The following is a 20,373-nucleotide window of genomic DNA, read 5'->3' as shown; positions in this document are numbered from 1 at the left end:
AATTCCCGTCACACCACACATGCTCGTTCTTTCACCCGTGGGGGCGTTATAATGTCACAGTCAATCGTATGTGAAAGAGTAACCCAAGATTTGGTGGTGGGTACCTATGACTAGCTGGGTTTCGTAGCCTTTCAGTACTAAATTAGAAGCGGGTAACACTTACGTGTCTTTGCGCGAAAATGAAACCAAACTGCAAATTTTAAGACCTCAATAAAGTATTTCTAGAATATAGACTGTTGAAAAAGGGAGTATTTTATGACTATAAGTTTAATAACGAATTAAAATTTTCATTTTTTGTAATAGCATTTTAATTTGAATCAGAAAAAGATAATACTGCGCATGCATAGTGACATGTTTTACAATACTGACTCTCTCCAGTAGCTCGTAGTATTTCTAGTGCTTATGACGATAAAACTCGGAGTTCGTTCTCTGCAGTTAGAGTGACATAGCTAGTCCATTGTTACGTTTTATGCACACCAACCAACAAACAAAAAGAAATCTTTTAGATTTTCAATTGGATGGCACTTAATATATTGCAGCTAAACCTTTTTGTGTCTGACTAATTAAGGCTTAGCGTATCTAACTAACTGTATGTGTCTATGGTTTCGTGCTATTGTTCTTGAAGGAGTTTCAAGGAATTCTAGAAAATTACTTCAGATTATTACAGCGTTATTTGTATGTGCAATTTTATCCTTTGCGATCGAGCAGTAGCGTTTATTAACTTTAAATACATTAATCTACTCGTTGGATATTATAACCTATTATTTCCAGGGAGTGCCAATGTGAATAAATGGCTTATCAAATTCAAATGTTTAAAGTTTGTGTGTGTTTTCTTATAGCAAAGCCGCATTGCGCTATCTGCTGAGTCCACCGAGGGGAATCGAACCCCCTGATTTTACCGTTGTAAATCCGTAGACTTACCACTGTACAACTCGAAACAATATACAAAAATATTATTTTCCTTAAAAGAAGACCCGTTAATAACAGGCACGTGTTCTAGCTTTATGACAAAATGTAACTTCGCCAGCACCACCAGGACCGCGTTACGTACAGACAGTGATTAAACAGCATGACTTATACACAACATGTTATTAATTTATTTCGCAGAATCGAATGCTTGTGTGTTCCAAATTCCTATGTAAACACATATACAGTTCCACTTCTTTCGTTTCTTTTTTTTGTAGTTATGCATCACAAGGACATAAAGAACCCAAACAACCTATTTTACGGTATGGTTACTTGACCCATATTTATAACGTGATTGTTGAGACACGTTATAAGAACCCCTTTGAGTTCTTGCCTTCCTTTACTACTCATTTCCCTAACAGCTGTCGTAATTTGATTAAGTTACATTGATATATTTCAATGTTGAAGGTAAAACCATTCTATTATTTCTTTGCGTGACGAATTCCGCACACGAGGGCCACCTGCACTAGTTCTCTTTAATTTTCAAATGATAGGCTAGGAGGAAGGGAGTTAATCTCACACCACCCACCGCCAACTGATGCAATGCTCTTGTCAAACGAATTAGTGAGTTTGAACATAATTCTTATAATACAAGGCCTGGCATGGCCAGGTGGTTAATAAGGCTTTCGACTCGTAATCTGAGGGTCGCGAGTTCGAATCCTCATCACATCAAACATGCTCGCCCTTTCACCCGTGGGAGCGTTATGTGATGGTCAATCTCACTATTGGTTAGTAAAAGAGTAGCTCATGAGTTGGCGGTAGGTAGTGATGACTAGCTGCCTTCCCTCTAGTCTTACACTGCAAAATTAGGGACGGATAGCACAGATAGCCCTCTAGTAGCTTTGGTCGAAGTTCAAAACAAACAACCTTATAATATACCAACGGCCCCAAAGTAAGGAACTCGATCGAAACATAAAAATATCAGTCGAGCTCATTTAACTGTCTTAAACTCCGTTGAAGACAGATAAATTAAATATTTGTTTTGTTTTCTTCTTGTATTTGTAACGTGTACTTAATTATATCTATCGTACTGTTTTCAAGGATATTTTTAAACTACTACTACATTGAAGTAGTTTTTGTTTATATATATATTGGTTCGTTAGTAATGCATAACGCAAAGATCTCGTTTACAGTGTACAGTGTACAGTTTGTTTTAGAAACACTTTTATAATAGGGATAATACCATTAAAATCATACTAATAAAATATCTGGCATTTTTTCCTTCCATGTTATGATACCGTCTCCATACGGAATTCTGGTCGATTCAGTGTAATATAAGAGATTGATTTTATAGTTTGTTTGTTTGGAATTAAACACAAAAATACACGATGGGCTATCTGTGCTCTGCCTACCAGCAGTACCGATAACCGATTTTTAGCGGTGTGAGACCGCAGATATGCCACTGTACCACTGGGGGAATTATAGTGTGCAAATGATCTTAGTGGTCATTTGATTTTTTGTTTGTTTTGTTTTGCACATATTTGGTGGATAATTTTCCCCTACGTTTTTAACCACTTCACCATTTTACAGTAATACGTTGCCTGTTGGCCAGTCAGAAGACCTGAAATAACGTCACATGAGGAACACTTAACGTTGCAACTTCTACAGTAGTGACGTCCGTAAAACGTGTGTATGCCACAAATAACGATAATAAATATGCACCTTGTTAGCTACAGCACAGTGTAACATATGAATTTCAAAAGCAAAAAATAAAAATATTTGTTACTCTTAATTTTAGTTTTATTTACAGAACACTTTCGGGGACACTGCGAAAGTGCGTCTAGTTGTGTAAATTGTTTCAATATATATGAGTGTATCTTGTTCGACTTTATTCTAACAATAACAATACTCATAAATTCCATGAACTCTTTACAATCACAATCACCATGGTTACAGTCGTTATCGTTGAATGCATAGGTTTAGTGCGATAAACACTTCACGTCAAACAAAACAATATGTTACACAGTACTTGAGTTTAGCCTTTACTGTGTATGTTGAGATCGGAGTGACATGACTGGAAAAAGAAAATAAAGGATATTTTAAAGTAATCAGTGTTAACATTATTTAACACCCAGTCTACGAGTCAGTACGACAGAATTCTGGGAACGGATGGGCTACAAAGGGGTGCCACGGGTTCCGGCATTCTATTTAAAACTAAAAAAACAAAGAAAACGTATTATGATAAAAGAAATAAACTGTTACTGGTTTAAAAAAAAAACATTTTACTGTCACACTAACTTATCTCTTAATAAATTTGGATACGAAGATGCGGAGTTTATGGAGGAGGGTGTCCGGACTGTGTTCCATGTAGGAAATAGTAGAAGTGTCCTGTTCAGACATATACCCCACTCTGCTATCTTACTGCAGGCGCAGATAGCCTAGTTTCTTTGCGCCATAAAACATCAAACCAATCAATCTTACTGCAAAAAAATAAGCATTGTTGAGTCTTTCTTCATTACCTCTATAGACATAAGTCGCAAAAAACATGGAGAATGTCTTTACAGAGCTGAGAAACCAGATCTTGTATTATGCAACATGTGCGGCCACTACCGTGCTTTGTGTAGATATTTAGATGGAGTATGCGGTTTACGCCTTCATAACCTGAAATTCGGCCAAGCTGGTGGTCAATTCAAATTCTAGATGCCACAAGGAATTCAAATTTATATTCATAATGTAAAATAAGAGTGACAGAAAGCTTTGTTTGAGAATCAACCCACTGGCTATTAAGTCTTGTGAAAAGATTTCACCATTGTGTTTCAATTTCAAAACATACTTTTCTCTCTTTAGATTTTGCACAACCTGTAGGAAGCTACCGGACTCCTGTGTTATGTAATACTAAGCTTATTTCCAGGACGGGTTTGTTTTTTGATTTCATTATCCACATAAAGTAACAATGGCTGTATCATAAAGATGGTTCTGCTATCCACACCAGTTGTTTCCAAACTGTAGTAATGGCTGTATCATAAAAATGGTTTTACTATCCACACCAGTGGTTTCCAAACTGTAGCAATGGCTGTATCATAAAGATGGTTCTGCTATCCACACCAGTAGTTTCCAAACTGTAGTAATGGCTGTATCATAAAAATGGTTTTACTATCCACACCAGTGGTTTCCAAACTGTAGCAATGGATGTATCATAAAGATGGTTCTGCTATCCACACCCGTAGTTTCCAAACTGTAGCAATGGCTGTATCATAAAGATGGTTCTGCTGTCCACACCAGTGGTTTCCAAACTGTAGCAATGGCTGTATCATAAAGATGGTTCTGCTATCCACACCAGTTGTTTCCAAACTGTAGTAATGGCTGTATAATAAAAATGGTTTTACTATCCACACCAGTAGTTTCCAAACTGTAGCAATGGCTGTATCATAAAGATGGTTCTGCTATCCACACCAGTGGTTTCCAAACTGTAGCAATGGCTGTATCATAAAGATGGTTCTGCTATCCACACCAGTGGTTTCCAAACTGTAGCAATGGCTGTATCATAAAGATGGTTCTGCTATCCACACCAGTGGTTTCCAAACTGGGAGGCCTAGCGTGACTTAGTACTTACATGCCGGACTGTTGACTCTAGAATCCATTATTCGTATTTCTGTTGCTGGGAGGGGGATCGCACTCTGCACTCTGGGGTTGTAGATACATTATACGAGTGATGATCAAATCCCACTATTTGATTAGAGTACCTAAGGGTGTCGCAGGTTAACAATCTGTCTTCACAATCAGGGAAGGCTAGCACAGCTAACTCTCGTGTATCTTTTCACGAATATACGAAACAAACCGGATCAAACTGAGGCCCAGGAAAGGTGTCAACGGGGGCTAATGTGTAAATATTATTTTCAAAACTTTCCTAACACCGGATAAATTAAAATCTTTCAGTGAGAATTTTATTCACCGCAGTAGACATGATTACATAATTTTATTTATATTTAAGGTGTTTATAAGAAAATACGGCAATAAAAAATTAAGCCACCTCAGTATGGTTGTTATTTGGGATTGCTATCGGATCATTGGATGACGATGCACAGCCAGGGTGTGTGAAAAGTATTGGAGACCTACTTGAAGTTTAGAAACTCCTAGTCTACACTAGTCTTGGTAAGGTCTAAAAAAATTGATATGCAGAAATGTATTTTTTGTCAGTGGTCTTCCAAAACATTATTTTGACAATATAAATAGAATCAACGAAACATACTTTGCATTTTGTATGAGAACTAGAGGTGAATTTACGTTTGAACATTTGAAGGAAAAATATACTAAATGATATCTGAAGAAAAGGAATGAGCTTGAACCTCAAATTCACTATCAATCAAAAGCAGTTTTCTAATTACTGTATTTAATATTGTTCATGCTCTACTCAGTTCCAGAACGAACTTTTCGCACATTAACGGCTGGTGGTAACCATGGGAATGTTTTGTTTGTTTGATTACATTTCCATGTGACAGCGAAGCTATATTATGAATTGTCATATCAGTGTCAAAATCTATATGCATATACATGTGCTAAAATCACGACGGAAAAACCATTTAATAGACAATTCGGAGTGGTCAGGTTATGTAGCATTTTTACAGATTGTCTTTTAATTCAGAAAAAAAAAACATTTAACGTTTTTATGTCTATACTTATTACAACACTCTGTGCGAATCTGAGGGTATATTTCGTCTTCACGAAAATAATTTCTTCAGGTTATTTCTTAAGACTGCCTTGTAAGTAGACACTTTCAAATTAAGCTCTGCTGGATAACGTGCACCTATGCTTAATTGTTTTATACGTTGAGCTTGAAAACTTCCAAACTCTCCAAGGTTGTAAACTATAATATCGAATAACTCTAGAATATTGCTCTTATTAAAAACAAACATTTTAGTGTTCAGTTCAAAGTTTACGCCGTAAAGTATTGCAGAGTAAAACTAGAATCGCAGTGTCTGGACATCTACAAAACTTATGGCATAATCTAATACACATTGACTCTTCCTTTTGATGAGTGGTGGGGCTCGTTTTCAACAACGTATACACAACGTCGTTATAAAATAATCTGTGTAATTAGACTGTTCACTCATTTATGTGAGGGTGGAGTAATACCTCTTTTCTAACACCCATCTTCGATTTGGCCGTGAACGTTCAAATTACAAACTTTAATGTTTTTCAGGTGCAACGCAAGTTAACAAAATGTTAATATAGTGTTAAATACTTTATTAAATATTTCCAAACAGGAGAAGTTCGGCACGGCCAGGTGGGGCGTTCGACTCGTAAGCTGAGGGTCGCGGGTTCGAATCCCCGTCACACCAAACATGCTCACCCTCTCAGCCGTAAGAGCGTTACAATCTACGGTCAATCCCACTATTCTTTGGTAGAAGAGTAGATCAAGAATGGGCGGTGGGTGGTGACGACTAGCTGCCTTCCCTCTAGTTTTACACTGCTAAATTAGGGACGGCTAGCGCAGATAGCTCTCATGTCGCTTTGCACGAAATTCAAAACAAACAAACAAACAAGTACGAAATGAAAAGACAGTCACTTTGGCCCACTATGCATGTCAAAACGCAGTATCTGCGTCTGCGCACGATATTTCCAATAAGCAGCAAGAGTACGAAAATAACATAATTCGTTGAGGTCAGTTCCTGCTTATCAAAATGTGTTTGGATAGGTTAGATGACTAGAATTGTTTGGCTTCTGCGCTCTGGTTCACAAAACAACATTGTTTTTGTTTTGTTTTGTTTTGTTTTGTTTGAAGGGGGAATTTTTTCTCTCAATAATATTTTTGTTTTTGTATTCCAACGAACTGTGACGTGGTACTTAATAAGCCTAAGAAAAACTAACGACCTGATCATTGGTGTGTAGAAGTCATATGACAGTGGTGAGAATTCCTGATGAACAATTCGTATCTGTACCCACGGATGCTCACAGAAATATAGTTTCAAGGTGGAAGAGTGGGGCAAAACATGTATGTAGGCAATATCAGCTTTTACACTGTAAATCAACAGACAAAAAAAAATATGTGCTAAAACGTAAGCACATATTTAATTTAGTTTCAATGAAAATTAGTAAAAATATTTAGTGTAAGTACGACATAAAGCTTACATCATAATACCTGCAGAGTTGTGTGTGAAATGTAAGGGCACAAGTGTTCCCTCTCGCCCTTTCTGCGGACGCCCATGGGACGCCCATGTTTTGTAACACTAAACGGATTTCAATTATACAATGAACTTAATGTTACCAATAACTGTCGTTTAGTTTTAGACATTATATTGTGAAAAGGTGTCTAAGGATAAATAATTCGTTAATCTACACTGGAAGTTTCTTTATCCTTCTCGAAATGATTATGTACTTAACTGATCTATTTTTTCAAACAAGCAGATGGTTTTAGTCTCTCTTCCCTCATTGCAAATTAAGCAAACGTAATGATATATTTTCCTTATTTTTAACAAAATATTTACCAATCTATAATTAGCCTTCAGGATATTAAAGAGAAAAATGATGTCAAAGTCCTATAAATTATTGTTTTTTTCTTCACATTTCAGTTGTCTTTAAGAAGTTCAGAAACATTCAAGGTGGCATCAGAGTCTAACGTGTTGGGATAAAATTGTTCAAATTGAGTTCATATACCTTAACAGCTAGGTCAATTTAGTTCATATCTTAATTATATTAGAAAGCCTAACACTGGTTCGTGGTTTCGGCTGGGGCTTGTTTCCTTCTACCTGTATTTGTGTAAAGGGTATACACCTGTGTAAGCCCTTAGGCAGTGTACTTCATCACTTAGGCAAATCAACGCTATCTTCGTCATCGTTAAACTCTGACTCACTTCAGTATGTCCACCAATGAAAATAAACCATCCGTCTTGAAGGAACGATAAAGAGCAACGCCCCCTTTTCTGCTAAAACCACTAACAAAGAGGTCTATCACGAAGGTTGTTTTATTCGACCGTTTACAATAATTTGTCGTGTTTGTGAATACGCAAGTGATTACGTGGCTAGCGTTTTATTGACGTGCTGAAAAGCCACTTTTCCAGCTTACGTTTGTTCTATGTGGTAGCGCAATTGTATAACGTAGAGTGTGATGTGAGTAGCACGTACACGTGAAAGACAAATAGCTAGAGAATATTCATGTGTTTTTTTTCAAGTGCAAATTGTGCAACTATATATCCTCGTGTTTGGACTCCTCTTCTATAAACTTTAAGGTATTGTTATAACAAATTTATTGACCTTTATTTATTTATATATTTATTTTAAATGTGAGGACTTAACTCGCCATTTCCCACAAGAGGTGGGAGAGAAAAAATCAACCGAATTTCTGATGGGTTTCCAAAGTTTGATATTAAAGGATGGTAATGCTGTGAGTGAATTTGGGTGGTTAATATTGGATGGTCCTGTCAGCAAATAATCCATGATCCTTTTTCCTGTCATAAAGTTCACTTTTCCATGGTGGTTGTGACGACTGAATACGGGGGCTATTTCTCCACAGTTTCTTTGAAACTGCAATTGATAATACTGTCTGTTGTTTGTAAGTTGCAGGTTTAAATTTTGGGGGAGACTGGAATTGCTCTTAGGAAAGAATGGAGGGGGAATATGGTTTATTTACTGCACGTGGGTAATTCTCTCCGCCCTATTTATATACAAATAAATGAAGTAAAATCGAATGTTGGTAATCGAATCTGAACCTAACTGGTTTAAGTAACTGTTAACAATAACTTTTTACAAAGCGTCTAACCAGCGTATCGCTATTGGCTGAACAAGCATCCAAAAGTAATTTCTTTTGCAAACAGATAAAATGGGTTAAAATGATAAAAACTGCATACGTAAATTTGTCTTCATGGTACCAAAACTGCTAAGACAAATATCTCGCTGTATTGCTCACTATGCTTTTATCTGTTTCAAAAGATTATAACAGTGTTTAACCCTTTGTTTGCGAATTTTTGCAGCGGGCCTTTCAAAATGTTGCACGCAAAATGTTTGCGTCATACGAATATCAACTGCAGTTGAAGGATTAATAATTAGTGAAATTAGTTGCACAACCAGAATGTACAGTGATATAACTAGTTATGACTTCGTATCTACTTTAGATTACTCCTATGTATTAGTATTGTTGCATTGTAGTTAGCGATATTTGGTTTTTGTAAACGGTTTTAAATTATTGACACATTACTACAGTCCTATTTAAATAGTGTGAAGTAAAATGATTATATAGAGTTCTATTAAGATGTTTCTGTGTTCGTTAATTAGGCTTATCTCAGATTAATGTTGCAGTATTGAAATGTCATACCACATTACGCTATAAACTTCATCGATAATACTGATGTACCTTGGACTCTGGAAGCTAAAACTTATTTATTAGACCAGCGCTAAAGTAGGTTACAACTTAGTGCTTGTTTTCTAGGTTAGTGTTACATTGATAATAACAGTATTGCATTACAAGGATAAAATGTTACATTGGCTCTTTGTTTAGACCTATAGTTGAACTTTCTGACAACTGTCATGTTAGGTTACAAAGTTACACTGCTTGGTTAAACTATAGTTACAGTGTATGTTTCTTGGTTTAAAGTAGACTGCTGTTATATAGAAAGTTAGGATTTTGTATTGCTTCTTGGTTGAACAGTACTGTGTTGAAAAGTTAACGTTCGTTGATCATTTTTATATTAGAATTATATAGCACTTATTTATAAGGGTTAGACTAGAATGTTAAATAAAACGTTAAAATTCATTCCAAAACGAGGCTTGTTGTGTATCTATTCATTCGTTACTATTACTTTACATGTTAAATGGTATTTTGTTGCAATGATCGTACGAAGTTCATTGAGACTGATATGACAGTACAGTGTTACAGTATATCGTTATAACTTACTAGCGTATAGCCTCTCAAAAATGATGGCGCAAATACCACCACTCCAATTTCATAGTAAACCCTAACGTCACATTTTATAGCTAACTGAAATAACTAAATTTTGCGAAATCAAGCTTGACTAGCAAAGATGCAGAAAAGTGCAGACAAGGCAGTCGAAGATCGGTAAATTCGTTGGTGAAGCAATTGAAATCATTCATTCCAATACAACGAAAAGCTCGTGTGTTTTGGTAACACTACGTTCCAATAATAATTTTTATGTCATGTCGCTTAGGAACAAAATATGACCTAATATTGTTGTTAGTGTATGTACTGAAAGTAAAAAAAAAAAAAAAAAAAAATTCTATAGGCAACAAAACTGGAAAAATATTTCATTTCTAATTTAGTCTCTGTTGATTAAAAGTGTTTATTGTCGTGTTGTATTAAAATGTTGGTGATAACAGAAGTTTCCTGTTAACTCAGCAATTGATGAAGTTCAAAATTAATTATTATTTTTTTACTTTCGTGATAAATTTTACGCGCTTGGCTCTAGGCTAAGTAATCCCACACTACATCTTTACTTGTCTGTATTATACCAATATTCCCTGCACTTGCAAGGTCTCATAAAAAAACAACAAAAAAAACTTCACAATCCCTGTGACTGAAATCGTAGCGGGCAGGTTGTAATCCAACTATTCTATTTAGATAAATACGTTTTTTTATACAGGTTAGACAGAGGTTTGTATATTACGAGTTGATTAAGAATACCTGGATGTTAGAACGATCAGTTGATAGTATTAATGCATTTTAACAATATTTTAAAACTTTCTTTTTTTAACTCAATACGAAAGCTCTCATTTTTGTGTAAACCTAACCCTGCTATTCAACATAAACGTAGTAATTTCAACAAGTGAATTAAATATTGCGGGAGCAGCTATATATTTACTTTCCTACACATATTACACAACTCAGATCTGCATGAAGTTTACAAGGACTGTAATTGTACACATTTAGACAGTTTAAGGACGTTTCTCCCATTCCTCAAGTAGTGAAACAAAAACAAATGTATTCAATCACCTCCCCCTCCTCGATGATAAAAGGAGGCCACCGAATGTGCGTGAAGTGGAGCGGTCGGTCACAGACTACGCGTGAAGGGTGGAAGAACTACGTTTATACTCTCGACCCAAAGTTCACTCAACTCAAGACACTATGTTCTCCGTGGTTAAACCAGGTAGATTAAATCTGTGGCAGTTCGTGAACGTTCTTTGGTTCTTTACCGAAACAGTCCGTACTCGTATAGTGGCATTCAGGGCTCTATATTTACGTACACCGTGCATTTATTACCCATACATTTTATCTTGAAAATATTTTTTTACTTCATACATTATGTTATCTTTAATACCCAACCTTTACATTATCTCCCCCCCCTCTAGCCCTGCATTATTTGAAACGATTTGTATTTATAAATTAAAGAAATATCTTGAGATAAGGCAAAGGAGAGTATTCGTCAAAAATCCATGCCTGCTATATCTGTTATCACGACTGCTTCATTTTGTTGGAAATTCGGGAAGAGGACAAAAAAGTTAATTTAATTTAATATAATCGTGTATGCGCTAGAAAATGTAAGGGGCACGTGCCTCTTTTACCCTACGTGTTAGGCTCCGATGTGCTATTTCACGGGACATTATATCGCATGAGCTGTTTGTGCGATAACAGCGAATAAATATACAACACCTCGCTTCCATTTGTTATGATTGTATCTTTGTCCTCAAATGATACAAGTATAACTATTATGTATATTTTTCATATCTAGGTGATGAATTATTTTGCATATTTTTTAATTGTTTTAGTTATTTTATTGTAAATCTTTTAGATATAGTTTGTAGACGAAGAATCGTAGTTTTACAAGTAAAAACCCCTTTTTCAAAAAAAGGGTTTGTTTGTTTTGAATTTCGCGCAAGCTACACGAGGGCTATCTGCGCTAGCCGTTCATAATTTAGTAGTGTAAGACTAGAGGGAACACAGCTAGTTATCACCACCCACTGCCAACTCTTGGGCTACTCTTTTACCAACAAATAGTGGGATTGACTGTCACATATAATACCCCCACAGCTGTAAGGGTGAACATGTTTGGTGCAACGGGGATTCGAACCCGCGACCCTCGGATTACGAGTCCAGTGCCTTAACCATCTAGCCATGCAGGACCTTTCAAAAAAGGAATAATTATAGGAGTGGCTGCTATCAACCCTTTTCAAAGCAAACAATCTAGGGAATGGTATGTGCATAATCCTTACATAATAGCACAGACACACAGTGTAGTACAATGTTAACAGACGAAAACAGAAAAATTAAACTCAATTGTAATTGAATACTTATTTATATTGATATGTATTAATTCTTGCCTGTGCTATTATGTAGAGATGATTCAAATGCCATCCCTACCATCTTGTTTGCATTGTTTGAGAAGGATTGATATTAGCCATCCCTACATTTTCGTTTTTGAAGCTTTTTCTTTACTTGTTGGCAACTCGATGTTTCAATAAACAGGAAGATTGTACGTACAACCAAGTTCTAAACACAATAGGGTTCCAACTGTAATATTTAATTATCTTTTATCGGCAGGTAAATGCTTGTTTCACCCTGTATTTAAGCTTTTTTAAAGGAACGACGAATTTCTGCAAGGAAGCTAACTGCGAGGGGTAATGATAACATCGTTTACACTAGGCTTTATGGCTTTTAAAGTTAGTTCTAGTTATTAATAAAACTTATAAAACAAGATAATCCATTTGAAACTACGTTACCTCGGTTAAATTGGTTGACACCATTGTTTTGGTTTTTTGAATTATCACGTAATATAATAAAAGCAAAAGAACAAGAAATTCGGACTTTGTTCTCCGATACTTACAGAAATTCTCAACTTATGACTCTGTTATTACATGGATATTGTTATGAAAATAAACGCTGTATAGTATTCCTTGATAACGGGTGTCCCTAAGACGTGTCCGGCAACGGTCACTTTCAAACTGTCTTTCTTAACCTGAAGATAACCAAGGAAGATCGAAACGTTGTTCTCTCCTTATCAATAAAAGTGTTAATACCCATACCAGCCATTCTGAGATACACTGTATAGTATTGTATAGTTCTGAGGAGATGTTAAGAAAAAACATTTCGATGAACAATTCGAGCCATCCCATACAACCACACAGTTTCAAACATGTGGTCAGCTTCCGGTCAGTTACCTCTTTCTTTCTTTGTGAACCTGACGATGACCGAAGAAGGTCGAAACGTTGTTCGCTCCTCTACGTAAAATATTTTCTCAACCCAAACGAGCCGTTTTTGCATATATATTTCTCTACAAGTGGGTTTTCTCGACATCACTGAGTGTCAGATAGTTTGTTAAATAATTTCTGTTATCATCCATCTACAGATTCAACGATGTTCATCATTAGGACAACATTTAAATATCAGGAGACTTTCATCAAGCAAATAGAACTATATAATTATAATATATACAGTTTTAATGACTAAAATATAAACGAATTTCTAAAACCGAAATACCTTAGATGAGGTTACGCACAGTCAGTAGGGGTTTAATACTGGAGGGGAATTTTTTTTACCCGTTCTTCCAAGTGAATCATGCTGTCATCCATTTTTGCTACTACAAAATGGCTCACAGAAACGAGTTCCACCTCTTTCCCTTCAAAATCCCTATTTAGCCGCTGTCAGTTACTTATCGTAACAAAAAAGGTTTTGACATCGAACTCTGATAATGATATACAGAATAATGCAGTGAGTTCATTTAGAAGAGAACAGTAACATGTGAAAGTGTCTGGTGTATAGCAAAATAATGTAAAGTTAAAAAAGAAATGGGTGAATCACATCTAATGCCTGTCGTAATGCTTCAGTCGTAATTTGAAAGTCGTGGCTTCACATCCCCGTCACACCCAATATGCTTGCTCTTTCAGCCCTGAAGGCATTATAATGTTACGATAAATCCTTCTATTCATTGGTAAAATAGTAACCCAAGAGTTGGTGGTGGGTGGTGATAACTAACTGCTTTCCCTCTAGTCTTACAATGCCAAATTATGGACGGCTAACGCAGATAGCCTTCACGTAGCTTTGCGCGATATTCAAAACAAACACTAAAACGAATACATAATTGATATATTGCATCGAAAAAGGTTAAAATGAAAGTTGCAGTGAACTTGTCTTCGGTGGAAAGAAATGGTTGGAAAGTGAATTATTGAATATTTATATATTTAGCTATCATCCACCCACCCCCACATACATATATATATACTCTTCAAAAAAAGAAACGCAAAAGGGATATTTTTGTTATTTTAAAGAGAAATATCTGTAATAACGTTACAAGCTCAGAGTATGTGATGTTACACGTGTTAAGGCACTGATTGTCAGACCAATATGACAATAAAAGTTGTGCACTTTGAAAACGGAGGAAAACATCGGATGTTTCGCCAAAGCGCATTCGTGTCTAATAAATTTGTTTGAGAGATCAGCATGTTCTGCAAGTGCAACATGTGCAAAATCCCTATAAAAGTGACGGGTTCTCGGTTTCCATAGCTCAGTGTTAAGCCACCGACACGCAATACAGTTACGCCAAGAGTGACTGAAGCACAACGCAACAACGCCATTGGTCGATTGGAAGCAGGCGAATCTCGATCAGATGTTGCCAGAGCTGTGAATGTCCATCCAAGCACCATCACAAGGCTATAGAATCGTCACCAACAACATGGATCAACTTGTGACCGTCCACGATCTGGCAGACCTCGTGTGACCACGCCCGCACAAGATCGCTACATCCGGTTACGTCACCTTCGGGATAGGACCACCACTGCGACGTCTCCTGCCTCAACCATACCAGGGCTGCGTAGGATTTCCGATCAGACCGTACGCAACCGTCGACGAGATTCTTAGGCCCCATGTGCAACCCATCATGGTGAACGTCAACGACGTTTTTCAACATGACAACGCCCGTCCTCACACAGCCCGACTCACCACTGCCTTCTTGAGACACCACAACATCAACGTTCTTCCCTGGCCCTCCAGATCACCAGATTTAAACCCCATCGAACATCTTTGGGACGAGTTGGACCGACGTCTGCGACGGCGACAACCTCAACTGCAGACTCTACCTCAGCTTGCAGCAGCTTTGCAGGCTGAGTGGACAGCCATTCCACAGGATGTGATTCGTCATCTCATCGCTTCCATGGGCAGGAGATGCCAAGCAGTTATTGATGCTCACGGGGGGCATACTCGTTATTGACGTTGAGTGACGTTAAACTTCAACTAGTGAGCGTGGACTTCGCCTTTGCAGACTTTGAATGTTCAGCAGTGAATGTACAAAGTTTCACACATGTCATACAGAACTACCCGGAATAAACATGTTAACAATTTGTCTCAAATTTTGCCTTTTGCGTTTCTTTTTTTGAAGAGTATATATATATATAATTCTTTATTACATGCTTTTATGGTTTGAAATTTCTATCGTCCCTAGTTGGTATGTGTGGTAAATTTACAAAAACTTGCAGCGTTAAAATTCGGAGTTCGATTCCACGTAGTGGACAGAACGCAGGAATCCTATTGTGTGTGTGGCTTTGTACTAAAACCAGCATACAACCATTCTTTATAAATTTGATTAAAATAATTTTAATTATCCGTAGATAAACTAGTATCTTTTAGAGAGCCATTTTTCAGAGCAAGATGAAATCTTTATGTACTGATTTTCAAAACAATTGTACGTAAGTTTATAAAAATAAACTGATCATAAGTAGCTTATGTATATGTGCAAACTAATTTAAAGCCATACATATCTGCATCAATATTTTTGTTTTATTTTAAAATATTATCATCTTCCTATCACAAAATATTTTTTATTTTATCATAACGTTTGTATTTTGTTTCAATCAACTCCACAGCTTTATCAAGTATTAAAATTTGGTCAATACTTTGAGGTTTCAGTTTTAAGTTAGTAATTTTAATATAGTTTAATTTTATGAGTTTATTTTTATTATAACTCAACAATATATTGTTGTGGTTTCCACAAAAAGAAATAAAAAAATTACTAAACGAGTTTCACATCCTGCCAGACTAAGTTTTCATTAATACTTAAGGAATTCATTTGTCTCTATTGTTTAAAAACTTTTGAAACTTGCACAATTTAAAAAAGGATAGCATTACCTAATTACATAGTTTTATCAGTAAAGTTATTATTAATATCGTTGAATGTAGATTTATCAAACAAAAAGTGCTAAACTTCGGTTTATTAGTGACGAAACACTTGCATAATAGAAAATTAGCCCAGCATAGCCTGGTGGCTAAGGCACTTGACTCGTAATCCGAGGGTCGTGGGTTCGAATTCCCGTCACACCAAACATGCTCGTCCTTTCAGCCGTGGGGACGTTATAAAGTGACGGTCAGTCCCACTATTTGTTGGTAAAAGAGTAGACCAAGAGTTAGCGGTGGATGGTGATGACTAGCTGCCTTCTCTCAAGTTTTACACTGCTAAATTAGGGACGGCTATTGCAGATAGCCCTCGTGTAGCTTTGCGCTAATTTAAAAAACAAACAAATTAGAAAATTATTAACTGCTATTACTAGTAGTGGTAAGGCTAAGGATCTGGAAGATTTAGAACAACTGCACATCGGTGATCGTGCTGTACTTTAGTAATCTAACTATGGAGAATAAATAGTTTTGTGGAAGTTCGGTTATGCCTCTGACAACAAATTCCACAAAAATATTAACTTTAAATCGTAGGCACCTAAACAGTGTAAGATAGGAATACATTTATTAGATGCAAATTTGTGATCTGAACTAAAAAAGCTGCTGAAACAATAATAATAAAACTAATAGGCATTTGTGATTTAGAAAATCACGTTACATTTTTCTTTTTTAATTTCACAGACCACTGAATTTGTTCACTTCAGATTCTAATGAGATAGATAGAAAATTGCATAACATTTGAAATATCTCTATTTTGGAATTGTTTTAGTCTTAAAAAATTAGCTGATTGAATGTTTCATTAAGTGTAGTCAATGCAATTCTGACTGCATTAGGGAAACACTTGTATACTATATACAGCCATGCAAATTTCTGTAACATTACATTAATAACATACGATAGCAGTAACTTATGATGCTTCAAGTTCAGAAGAGCAATGAAACAACTGAAAAACTCAAATGGTTTCAAAGTAGTTTCTCGAGATGTTAAAATCATCCAATTACAAAATTAAATAAAATTACTTAATCTAGTGAATAAAATTACTAATTTAACAGCAATTTAGATATTAGTGGCTAAGATCAGTATGAAATCTGAAACGTATCAATATGTTATGATAATGCAACAAAAAATGAACTTGGATGAACAAAATGTTCACTTATTAAAATATTGGAAATATCAATTAATCGTAACTATTATTTCTAATATTCATATCCCCAAAAGAAATATACACACAGTGTTCGACTCCACATTGGCATAGTAAAATCTAAACTAATTCTACACATTTGAATGAAACAATTTCGTTGTTAGCTCTCAGCAAATGAACTTCACTCGCCAAAAAGGATTTTTTTTTCTTCAAATTATTGAAATTTCATAAGTGATTACAAGTTTGAGTAATAATTAAGTAATCAAAAGGTTTTTCCGATGAAAGGTAATCGCAATCCTTACAGGAGTTGTACATAATTTTATCACGAAGTGTACATGTAAACACTATTAAAATATATAGATGGCGTAATCATAATGAATAACTGTACGTTATTCAAAATATTTAATTTTCTTTAAGTAATTAAACTTAAAGCAGAATAAACTATTCATCCACCGAGTAATTATGTTTAACATTTATCGATATTATTTTTACTTTTTAGATAAACACGTACGCTGTACTTATCCTGTGGCTGTACATACCCCTTTTAACTTATATAAATAAATATTTTAATTTTACAAATGTATCGGACCGCCAAAGATTTTCTAACCTATACACATTACGTATCTATTTCCAACGCTTTCGTAATAATAACTTATTAGTTAACAATGTTAACGAATTTTATAAGCACTCTTTCTTTTCGTAATAATATTACAGTTGTGAAACGTTTTAGTTTATGATCCGTACTGACTTCTGGTGGTGATTGATTCTACAAGTTTTAAAATTTTAGCTTCAGATCTTTACCATTTTACTGAGAGAATTCAATACGAGTTGCTTTATTATATTGATCTAGAAGGCAGTTACCAAAACACTTGAAGAGGTATAACGAACGGTTATTTCATTTGACATGGTTGATTATCAATCTCCAGTTTATTGTGTTTCATTGTGTGAGCATATAAAATGTAATTCTGCATGTCAAGCATTGACAAAATAATCATTGCGTTCTTATAGCAGTATAGTGAAGAATGACATTGAATACTTTAGCTATTAGTTAGCATATTCATACCAAAAGCGATATAAATAACTACCATGTTATTATAATATTTTACTATATTTTAAAGGAATTTCAAGCTAGCATCAATAGAGTCGGTTGTAATAGCACAAAAGTTCAAGCGCAGTTTTTATCTTCTTTAATTTCTTTACATTTTTTTTTAATTTCGCGCACAGCTACACGAGCGCTATCTGTGCTAGCCGTCACTAATTTAGCAGTGTAAGAGTAGAGGGAAGGCAGCTAGTCATCACCACCCACCGCCAATTCTTGGGATACTCTTTTACCAACGAATAGTGGGATTGACCATCACATTATAACACCCCCACAGCTGTAAGGGCGAGCATGTTTGGTGCGACGGGGATTCGAACCCGCGACCCTCAGATTACGAGTCGAACGCCTTAACGAACCTGGCCATGTCGACCCCTTAACAATTCTAAAGAGACGAGTTGGTTTTCTTTCAGTACTTCTTCATAAAGAAATAGTTAATTCGCCGGAATGAATTTTAGACTCAATATTTAAGGGAACAACAAGTTCCAAATTTGTAACAGGCTCGTATCTTTAACACCTTCCAGAGTCTGTCTTTCTGTATTTTCTCTTCTTCCTCGAATCTTCTTTGTTCTTGTGATACAAGTAGGGTGATTACAATTTAACACATCTCTCAAACGATATGACGTAGGAAAATCAAAATGGTACAGGAATGTTAAGGGTGTCATGTGGACGCAAATTTCGATTGTTACTACCAAGAACGTTATTATGGTTCCTTTTACATATTTATAGTGGGTGTCAATGGTCCTGTATATCGCAGTGCAACTAATTCAACCAACAGGAAACTTGAAAGTGTGAAGAGAGGTGAACTCTTGCAATGTTATTACGTCAAAAGATATACTTCTAAGACAGCCGTTCGGAACACTATAGTCTATAACATCCACAGAAGATCTGGTTCCAATACTGTTGTACGCAAGTTTTTTTTTTAAAAAAAGGTAAAGGGAGTTGTGATAAGCCACGTACAAGAAAAACCACTGAAACTATCGCTGAGGTCATCTATTCCGCAGCAGAACAAAGCAGCGCATCTAAACAACATGGGTACAGCAATGCATATTGTGTCGTTTTTAATCCGGATCTTAAGTTTCAGCTTTTGGTTATACTTTTTTTTTTTTTTTTTGTAAACTTCACAAATGTCCCTTACACTACTGTAGATTAATTTCACCTAACTTTGTGATTCCACGTTGTAGTTCTTGGCAAGAATGAAAGTTGATGACCAATGGAACGACAATCTCTTATAGACTGACGAAGCATACTTCACTATTTCTGTAAGTGTCAACACGTGCAACTGCATTATCTTATCAGCAACGAATCTACTTGTAACATTTCTCACACCTCTCCATGATGCCAAGGTGATAGTACCGTATGGTTTTCCACCTGCCTTTGATATTTGGCCATACTTTTATGAAGAATCGTCAGCGTATGGACTACAAACCGTAACGGTCAATGCTGCACGGTTTTATGCAATTTTCATAACCAATGTGATTCCCATGCTTTGGCAACGAAACGTGATACACATAATAGACATAACGGTTTTCATGCAGGATTATTATATCTGTCCACATATTGGTAATGGGGCTAAACATGTCTTATGGGAGTACCTTCAGGACTGAAATTTTCAGGTGACATTACTCATGAATGAACACCGCATTCACTGAACTAACACCAGCAAATTTCTGGTTGTGGGGGGTACTTAAGGTCCCCCGTGTACTTTAGGCGCTTTCATTTTATCCAGAACTTGAATACGAAATTGTTCAGAAAGTGTCCAGTATACAGTTTAGAAGAGACAATGCATTTTGGACGTTGGAGTGCTACACCTTCAACAATGGCTATGATTGTTCAGACATTTGGACAACATAGCCCCCTAATGGCAATATGTTAGAATTTGCATGCGCATCATAATCTTAACACCCTTGAGCAATGTTTCCATCCTATATGGGCACGTTATGGTCAGGTGGTTAGAACGCTCAACTCATATAATACATTCATTGAATAGCTATAATATCAACGTTTACAATATTTTAACTTTCAAATATCTTGTTTTATACCTTTAACAGAAACGGTTTGTCATATTTAGGTTTCAAAACAGCTTATAAACAGTAATAATACATATCATTACTACTTTGAGTAACTT

At 35.9% G+C, this 20,373-nt stretch overlaps 1 protein-coding gene across 15 annotated transcripts in view; it reads left to right on the top strand.

The window, feature by feature from the left end:
- Positions 1-20,373, top strand: part of LOC143252643 (zinc finger MIZ domain-containing protein 1-like) — a 211,316-nt gene that overhangs the window by 136,905 nt on the left and 54,038 nt on the right. The window contains exon 1 of one of the 15 annotated variants that reach the window (XM_076505104.1): positions 7,848-8,131. The exons of the other annotated variants lie outside the window; for them this stretch is intronic. The gene's annotated coding sequence lies outside the window, so the exon portion shown is untranslated. Of the gene's footprint in view, positions 1-7,847; positions 8,132-20,373 lie in introns of those variants that run through there. 15 annotated transcript variants of the gene reach the window in all.

The sequence above is a fragment of the Tachypleus tridentatus genome, chromosome 6 (assembly GCF_004210375.1).
Source record: "Tachypleus tridentatus isolate NWPU-2018 chromosome 6, ASM421037v1, whole genome shotgun sequence".
NCBI lineage: Eukaryota > Metazoa > Arthropoda > Merostomata > Xiphosura > Limulidae > Tachypleus > Tachypleus tridentatus.
This window is presented reverse-complemented; position numbering and strand designations above follow the sequence as displayed.